The following is a 10,392-nucleotide window of genomic DNA, read 5'->3' as shown; positions in this document are numbered from 1 at the left end:
GAGGAGAGAATATAGGCTCTCCAACGACCAATGAGCTTCTCCACCGTTCGCTTTTTATAACAAGGTGGTAACACACCACTGATATGACATAAAAAAGAACGCAAATGTGCAAGCAATTATTTATTTTTTGCAATTTTGTCCGCTTGCCATTATAGTTCTTGAACTGCATCTAAACAAAGTGGTTGCTAAGCGACACTTGCAGTAAGTAGAGTGGTGATTTCCCGTTATGCGGTCACAGGTGTGCGGTTATCGGGGGGGTTTCAGCGGCTTAGTACGTGACTCAGCCAATCAGAACCGAGGACCTGTGTTCCGGGACTATCTGTTTTAGATTTTCTAGGGACAAATGAGCTTCACAGAGGCGAATTCATGAGTGCAACAAGTGTCTGCACCTATAATTTACAGTCCCTCATAGCTATCCTGTATATAGTTATAGGGTGTGTGTCACCCTAATGAAAAATAATTATAGTAATCCTGTAATAAATAACGGAGATACACCACTCCATGGCCAAATGTTGCTATTATGAGAATAGTAAAACATAGCATATAAAAAAATCACAGTAAGGTCACTATAGACACACTATGGGTATAGGAATATTAAAGTGATTTTTTTGTTAGGGATATGAGTAGGCATGTGCTCTAAATTGCTTCATCAAAATGAGGTGTGGTATGGCAGGAGGAATGAGGGAGCCATTCATTTTCATGTCTGTTTATTAATGCCTCTGTCCATATTTGTATTCTATCCTACCTCCCCTTACTCATTCAGTCAGTCAGTCAGTCAGTCAGTCAGTCACTCACTCACTCACTCACTCACTCACTCACTCACTCACTCAGTCCTTCACTGAGGTAGCATGTTGTTCTGAGGTATTCATCATTCACCTACTTCAAAGTTTTCACGTTATATTTGTGACAAGGAATAATGGGCTCATTTCCCGTTAATGAAAGACAAAACACACTGAAACACATTAGGTTTTAGTCACATTTATGGATGAGCTCCATCAGTGCTGCTTAAGGACACCGGCCTACACATCACACTTGAGGGTAATGCACTCACACACACACACATACACACACACACGCACAGACCAACTTGGAGGCAGGAGCAATAGGCAGGAGTGAAAGCAGTGGGAAGCTACTATTGATTGACTTACAAGCCTCGCAAAGCTGATATCATGACTTTATATGGTTGCATGGCGAAAGCTTGCAAAAATTATCTAGCAAGGTTCAAGATAAACCTAATTTGCGGAAGATTGCCATGGACCAAGGCTGACTGAGATTAATTTATAGGGTTAGGGTTGTGGCCTTGTAGTTAGAGAAACTGTTCAATCCCCCAAAATCCCAATGTGTCCATCTCTGTCAAAATGTCTGAGAAAGACATAGAACCCCTACCTGGTCCAGGGCTGCCAGTCCTGGCTGCTCTTGTGCTCGGACTCCTCTGGTGAAATGTGTACATGTGTCTCAGAGAAGTATACAAAAAAACAAATACTTAATTACGCCAAGGGTAATATGGCAATCAAGTGCTGCAACTTCCTAAATTCTTATGAAAAAAAAACCCATTGAGCCTCCATCATCTTTAGTGGAGAGCCAACAGTGGCAGCTGTCACTGTACTGGACACAGGCCATGGCAAAAGTTATGTCAACATGGAATAACAAGCAGCTCAGTTAATTCTCCTAGACAGACAGAACACAAGCTGTTCTTCATATAGGAGACTGCTGGCAGTGGCCATTTTTGGGTCATGAAAATTCTTCATATGTTGACCGCAATAGTATAAAAATCCTCTTTTGCATGTTATTTTTACATTGGAGCAGCAGGAAACACCCTGGACAGGTCACCAGTTCATCGCAAGGCTAACAAAGGTAGACAGACAATTGCATTTGTTCCTATGGGCAGCTTAGAGTCTCCAGTCCACCTGACATGCATATCTTTGGGATGCAGGAGGAAACCCAGGCAAACACGGGGAGAACATGCAAACTTCACACAGAAAGCACTGGGAACGGAGCCCAGGTCCTTTTTTACTGTGATGTGACTGTGCTAACCACTGAGCCTCCTGCTGCACTTTGATAGGTTTAACATAACAGTGTGACAGAGCTTGGCTTCTAGGTAGGAAAGACACTGGGAGTGATCCTGGGTCTTATCCAGAGTTTATTCATCACCACATGTCAAACGCACAGAACATCAATAAGCACCACCAGTGCTTCAGTCTCAGGGCAACTTTTCCGGGTTGAATCAACAGTCTTAACTAAATTTTCTGTTATCTGCCTTTTCAGGCCACGATCAGTCATGCTTCCCTGGTTCAGTCTGTCAGCTCTGAGGAAGGCCCCCAAAATCAGGCCGAAACGTCTGATGATGATGACTGGGTCTTTCTTGCCCTAGTTTTTCCCCCTTATGGTAATCATTTGACCATGCACCTACAACTGTTTGTATGTTGTATCCAGGAGAAATCAACATAAGGAAATAACATTAATCTACAAAATAATTTTTTGGTAGTTGTGTCTCCTCAAATATGAAAGTATTTTTCACCTTGTGTGAGCAGTGGTGCTGTTTCTTATATCTAAAATAATTACAGGCCAATGGGTATGCAAGAATATTTGCTCTTATAAATACTTTATCAGACGTCTCCACATTCAGGGCATTTAGCGTGTAGAGATTCATTTCAGCACAGTGACATTGCATTGAAATTATTCTCCCTGCCCAGTTATATTTATGTCATGAAATCAAAAGGCAAAACATGTTTTAGATGTGATGTAGGAATCCCACAATTTATTGCATAAAGCCTATTGCAACAATGAAAATATGCATAACAAATCAACATCAGAATTTCATGACAAATTAACTTGCGTTAAAGACCACATACATCCTCATAAATGACATTGATAATCAAAGTACCACATGGTCTAAAACATTTATGTGCAACATTACCCTTATTGTGCATGAGAAAAAATAAAATGATACATTTTTTCAAGTGACTCCGCAAATAAGAGTATACTGTTGAGAAAAGCTACCGAATAGCATGCCAGTGATGATGCAACATCATACTGCTTTGAAAAATATCCAGTGGATTGGAGTTAAAGGCAACTGTAGGTATTGTTACAAGTAATATTGTTTGAGTTTGCTGTTAATACTTCAGAGATGCTAAATGTATTTACACAGACAGATGAAATTTCTCCAAAACCTTTAAAGGAGGGAGACCAAAGAACAAAAGTTAGTCTGGGTGATGTACAGGGGTTAGGATTAGAGGGGCGGAGTTTGTTCCATTTTCGTTGTCTTGAGGGCAGAAGTATGGATAGAGCTTCTCTTTGAAGATGTAGCCAGTGAAAGAGAAGATGTGAGATTTAGAATCCACATCATAGAAAGAGACCATTCCCTTACTATAGTCCACAAAGACCCCCACCTTCTGGAGCTTTTCTTTCAGTGTGATGTTAACCCTGGATTTTTTATATGCTACATATTTTCCCTCATCCAGCCCAAAGACCCAAAATCCATCTGAAACTGAGAGCCCCGTCTTCCCCTTTCTATCAATAGACTCTTTGACCACTCCGACAACCCACTCAGTCTTTCCCTTTACCTGCACCTCATAGTAAAACTTCCCTGTTGTGAACCCCTCCTTTGCCAAAACATCAGAATACATCTCAAATCTCTTTGGATTGTCAGGAACATTTTGTATTGTGTCTACATGTGTCACTTGTTTTCCATCCTGGGTTAGGACGAGATGGCAATATGCTGTGTCAGGGTCAAAAGTCAGGTCCACTGCATGTTCTTTAATTCTTTTCAGTTTGATCTCAGGCAGCTGCTCCATTTCTTGATCAACTGTCTCTTTCAGCAGAGACAGAGCTCCTCTCACTGTCCCGACAGACACATTACTGTCAACAGCAATGTTCTTCCAGTGCTTGTTTAAAGGAGAGCACATGGTTGAGAAGCTCTGGAGAAAATGATGGTGGTCCTCGGTCTGTGACAGTCGCTCAAACTCAGTGCGTCTCCTTTCAAGCTCAGTGATTTCCATCCTCAGTTCTTCGATAAAACCCTCTGCCTTTTGCTTTGTTGCTTCATGCCTCTCCTCGATCACCTCAACGAGCTCAGCCTGGCTTTTCTCAATGGAGCGGATCAGATCAGTGAAAACCTGCACGCTGGCTGCTTTCTCTTTCTCAGCTTCGCTTTGGCTGACATCCACTGAGCTTTCGAACTCACTGATCTTCTCAGACCGTGACGCTATCATCTTCTGTACTTTTGCCACTGTCTCATCTATTTTTGCTACCGCTGCTTCATACTCTTCCTCGAGCGGTACAACATCGTCTCCCTTGTGATCGGTTTTAATGCACAAGACACAAATACAGGTCTGGTGAGCCCTGCAATACAGTTCTGTCAGCCTGTTGTGCTTCTTGCACATCCTGTCATCAAGGTTCCTTACTGGGTCTATTAGAGTGTGGCTCCTCAGGCCTGCAACTGTCTGATGAGGCTCCAGGTGCACTTCACACAGAGAAGCTAGACACACCAGACAAGATTTAAGGGCCTTGACCTTTAACCCAGAGCAAATATCGCACAGCACATCTGCTTGTTCAGGAAGATATGGGTCTGGAGTTGAGGCTTTCTCTTGAACTGACTTCTTAAACTGAACAGCTAACTCAGACACAAAAGTATTGACTTGCAGTTCAGGCCTTATGGAAAATGTCCTCTTACACAATGGGCACTGGCAAATATCATTGCTGTCCCAATACTTTTGGATGCATGCATTGCAGAAGTTGTGTCCACACGATGTTGTGACTGGCTCAGTAAACACATCCAGACAGACAGAACACAGGAACTGCTCCTCTGACAGCAAACTGCTGGCACTGGCCATATCTGGACAACAAACAAAAACATAAAACACTTACAATATTTAACTCAAATGTGTTCAACTACTGTTGTTAAAACGCTGTATACGTTTTGCTTTATTTTCCTCATATAACGTGTGGTTTGACAAGAAATAGGTCAACAAGCAGGAAGAATGAAACTTTCCTAAAGCCCAGTACTTTCTCTTACCTGTGAATGCAGCAAATTTTAAGAGAAGTGGTGCAAAAAAATCCAAAGCAAACTACACTCCACGTTTGAAAACCTGCAGTTTACTTTTACTCATTTAAGTTTCGTTTCAGCATGTTGACATCAGTGAGCGCTCCTCCCAGTCCCCGCAGCTGTACTGCACTTCCTGGTACAATTTAACTCTTTAGACTCCCCTCTTTGTGGATGAGGCTTCTCGTCTAAATATAAAAGAACAAGACTAGGTTGACCTGCAAGCCGGGCCATTGATGTCTCGCCTCCTCTTGGCTTTCGCACCCTATAGTATAATACGTGTTCTGTACTGCATTGTAGTGATATAGCCTACTATATAAGTAGCACTTAGTGCAAACAACGCGATATCACGTATACCACCATAACTGTGTAGGTCTTGACGCCAGTTCTCGCACGACTTTCAACAAAGTCAGTCAGTCAATCAGAGATAAAAACACACATATTCTGGGGAAATATTCTGGCATTATTTATAGAATACAAGCAATGAAAACCAAGCTTTTAGATTTTAACAAGTTCCATGGTGTCAAGCCAGCAGTAAATACTGAATTTGGCTCTGTGAATGACATTCTGTATGTCCTTGTACTGGACTGTGTGAAGGGGCAGCAGGAGCCTGTGGTGTGACTGCACGCTTCGAATCCCCAGACTGGCTGGGAAAATGTGGCTGGGCAAAGTATGCTCTCCCCTCCCTCAACAACCATAGTGTCCTCGAGCAAGGTACTTCACCCCTAATTGCTCCAGTGGAGCTGCAGTGGACAACTGTTAGTAGAAGTAAAAAGTAAAAAAATAAATAAAAAGTACAAAAAAATATAAAGTTGTACCTTGGAAACGTCTTGGTAGCTAGCTGTTCATCCTCATTACCTTCATTTATTGTATTGCTATCTACATCCTACTTGCTATATCTATATCTAGTCTTGATTTATTGATTTTTAACTTTGATGCAATTTACCCACAGGGATCATTAAAGCTTCATCTCATCTCATCTCATGATGAGAAGGGGAAAATTTGTCCCACCATTATTCAGTTGGGGAGATAAGGACAGAGCCTGTCTGTAATGGTGCAGCCAGTGACTAAGTACATGTGAGACCCAGAAAGCACATCATAGAACGACACTTGACCCCCTCATTATCCACAAAGGTCGAGGTCTCTTTTCCATAAATACAGTCTAGGATTAATTCCCAGGCGCAAGTCTTTCCATCTTATTCCTGTTGATGGACTATCTGGCTCCTCCTACAACCCAGTCAGTCTTCTCTTTAACCTTTAGCTCATAGTAAAACCTTCCTGTTGTGAAACCGTCTGTCCCTAAAACACTGATCATATATTTCAAATCTCGCTGGATTATTTGGATGATTACCCTCTCTGTTTCCAATCCTGACAGTTTCCCCGATCCAAAGACAGGATAACATAAGGTGCGTTTGGGTCAAGAGTTACATCAGATGATGCTGCCTCTTGTTAATTTCAGTGTCACACAACCTCTTCAATTCTCTGTCCATCTGTCGACTCTGTCTCTGTCGGCTGAGACATGGCTCTCCTCAGAATCCCTATTATTCTCTACACACAGATCACCGTCACTGTTTCCCTGGGTCTTTGCATGTGTAGTCATACACTGAGGTAGGACGGTCTGTCCTCAGTGTGTGAAAGCTGCTCCAGTTCAGTGCAAGCCTTCATCGTGGCGATTTCCTGCTCCAGCACTGTGATAGGCCCCTGGTTCATGTCTCACACACTCTCTGGTTATCAGTTCATCCTGGCTTTTCTCAGCCAGGCAAACACGTGTAGCAAAGAGGCTAGTGCTGCGTGATATCTCTTTGTTTGTGTGTTTCTTGATAAGATCCTCAGCGTGTTTAATCTCGGTGATCTTCTGAGATAGTGTGCTTATCGTCTGCTTGACTTGTGCCACGTTTGTCATCTTCTGTCTATAACTTTGTTCATTTGGGACTGTGGTGTGATGTTTTTTTGGTCTGGTCTGGTTTTCATTGCAGAGAAGCTCCTGAACTCTTCTGGGTTTCTGGCACATTCTGTTTTCAGGTTCCACACAGGTTTCAATTAGTTTTGTCTCTTTAGAGGTGCAACAACAGGTCAGACACAACAAGCAGGGGATGAACTCCTCAGACTTTGTCCCAGTGCAGATTTCACAGGACACTGGTGCAGGGGGTTGAACCTCTAGGCTATAAACAGCTGTTGCTTGAATACATATTTTGAACTGAGCAACCATCTTGATGCAAAGTTCAGGTCTTTTGGAGAATTGCTCATTACATTACTGGCTGCTTTAATTGCTATTCCAATACATTTGGATGCAGGCTTTGCAGAAATTGTTCCCATATGGCATTGTTAGTGGCTCAGTAAACACATCCAGACAGACGGAGCATAAGAGCTGCTCTTCAGACAAGAGGCCGCCTGCAGTTTCCATATCTAGAAAAACAAAACAAAACAAAGAAAGACAAGAAAATTGAAAGCATTACTCAAACAGTGAATCATACGTCTACATTTTCAAACAATTGTGTACAAGCCAAATATAGACACTGAACCAAACAAAATATTCAACAATGCAAAAAAGCATGTAGATTGCCTCAATACAGAAGTATTTCCCCCTCCTAATTTCACTATGACTCATTGTTTCAATTGAAAAAACAATTCTCAAAAAGCACAAGGTAGACATTTTAATTTAATTTTTTATAATTTCTCGATCTCTCTATTTACCCGTCACTCTCACAATCCCTGATCACTTCTCAACTTCTCTGTTCACATTTTCATCCGAGGACAAACAGCCCGCTAGTCAGCCAGCTGTCTAGATAGCTAGACAGCCAGACATCCAAGCAGACAGATGTTATAAGCCGCTGTGGGATGACGAATGTAACTGAATGTGAAATTTAATTGAACTTTTGCAGTATCAAATGCATGTATATGCCAGCAATACTGTTGGCCAGTGAAAGCCTTTGTTCATTTTCCAGTCTTTTTTTCCACATACACTCTCTCTCTCCCCCTCTTTCTCTTTCTCTCTCTCTCTCACACACACACACACACACACACACACACACACACATGCACACACACACACACACACACACACACACACCCCACTGCACATCATGTTTGCTTTCTCTTCAGCCAGTTTGCTTTTGACTTGCATGCTCAGTCATGCCCTACTCCTACCCCCCTGTGGGAGAAAGCATTATAGAGCTTAGCGGGCTACAAAGGAAGAGGCGCGATAAAACTAACTACGGCAGAATGAGACTGGACAGAGAGGCACTGGCCAGGCATAGAAATGAGCTGGCTTTTGGGGAAACAGTCTGACTACATTGTTTAGGCTATTGCTCTCATTTCTGTTTGTTCTACTCTACCATGTATAATTTATTCAAAAGTGAGGAACAGACAAGCTCCAAATTCCTACCTGTAGAAATCTCAGTGTCCTTCTGTTCTGGGCGAATCCTCTTTATTGGTGAGAACTGGACTTGACGGATGGCATCCTCCCCTAAGTAATGCAGTTTTGGTAGACTGATTGTCGTCAGTGCAGGTGACCACTGCAGAGTTTCTCCCCCTGCAGACGTCCATCTAGTCCTAATGGCTTGCTGGCTTATTGAGTTACTGAGGTGGAAAAAGAGGTAAATACACAGAGAATAGCTTGTTTTTGCAAGAGAGGAAGTCTTGCTCTGATGATTACTGAAAAAACACAATGAGCATTGGTCATTGTGAGCCAGGGTGTTGTGAAGCATTTAAAAGACCCAGGTCCAGGTCTTTCTGATGCTCTATTTGGAACATATAGGCTTTTAGTGGTCATTGTGATATACTCTATATATATATAGAGTGTTCTGAAAATGTGTGATAATGTGATGTGAAATGGCCTGTCTTATAGGTCATTATCATATACTATTACAGCTACTTTCAGAAAAAAAAAAAACCCAAAATCAACAATCATACCATTTTCCTCAATGTCTGTTGTTATTGTTAATTCTAATGCATAATATGTCATAAGTCTGCCTTACAGGTCTCTCTTTCAAAAGTCACATATCTCAATGAAAACAATCTGTTAAAGAAATACATTCCTCCTACATCATGGTTCATTCCTTGAAAAGTGTTTTGCGTCATTAAGGTTCCCCTTGTAACAATATTTTCTTTTTTAGATTTCAGTCTCCTGCATTCTGCGTATGAAGTTGCATTTCTTTAGTGATAACTGACTAAAAAGGCAAACAATGCCAGACAGTCAAATCAATGTAGATCAGCTCTCTGCTGAAATACCAAATTAGCCTCTCCCCTTCGGGGTCATAGAGGTCCCCAGTTCAATCAGTAGGTAGGGTACTTTACATAATGAAGAGCGATTTGAGAATTGATTGTCTGTCTTTCTCTACCGCTTGATTGGAATAAGTAATAAGATGTATTTTGGTCCAAATCAAGAGTAAGGGCTTGCATATTATCACCTGAAATGCAACTTATTACAATGATTTTGTAGAAATATATGTATGATTTATAGGGTATAGTTTGTGTAGTAGAACATGAAATCCTTGCCCTGTCAGTACCAGATGAATGTAAGTCAGTATAAAAAGCATAAACTGTACCCTTGTAATATGAGTAAATTAACTCTTCACTACATAAAGAATGGAAAATGTGAATACTTATTTGATAACAGAAATACTGGCATATTCATATTTGTTCTAGCCATGTTTTCAAAAGGTGTTAGATCATGAACTTTTTCATGTGAGGGACCATCAAATTGATACACATTAGGCCACAAATGCCTAGGAGCACTCCTACCTCTAGGAGCTAGTGGTCTAGCCTATTCATTCATTTCTATGCCTTTTGAATCCATATACATTCATGTATATGTACTGTATATGGCCTTTCAAAGCTAGGCTACACTCAGCATTTTGAGAGTACATTGTAGCCTATAAGTATAGGCATATACTTCTTCTATACGGGCATTTAGTTACATTGTAACCAAGGTTATGCTGATAATGGCACGATGGTATTCAGCTGTTGGGGGCGGGTAGCTCCATTTCCTTGTCTGTCACCCCACATTGACCCTTTCCACAAGTTCGCATTCGTGTTGCCTTCAAGTGCTGTCAGAAATATAAGGAAAATTTGGTCGCGCATGAACGACCCGACAACGTGGAAAATATCACAGAAAGTGGTAATCGAGGATTCCTGTTGCCAAAGTGTGACGTTTAGGTGGCGTTGTAAGGGAAGCTGCGTGGACAATTGTTGGTGAAAGTCTTATGTCTTTGGCTTTCTATGTAAATAACTAATATTGTTGCAGGTTTCCGTTTTAACTCTTTAACATTTAACTGCCCCCCATACACAACTTGTTTTGGCTAATAATTAAAACATCATACCAGTTTCACATTTTGTCCTTTTCATTCAGC

This window comes from Centroberyx gerrardi, chromosome 24, assembly GCF_048128805.1.
Source record: "Centroberyx gerrardi isolate f3 chromosome 24, fCenGer3.hap1.cur.20231027, whole genome shotgun sequence".
In the NCBI taxonomy this organism is placed as follows: domain Eukaryota; kingdom Metazoa; phylum Chordata; class Actinopteri; order Beryciformes; family Berycidae; genus Centroberyx; species Centroberyx gerrardi.
The sequence above is the reverse complement of the archived record's forward strand: the minus strand, read 5'-3'. Positions refer to the sequence as shown.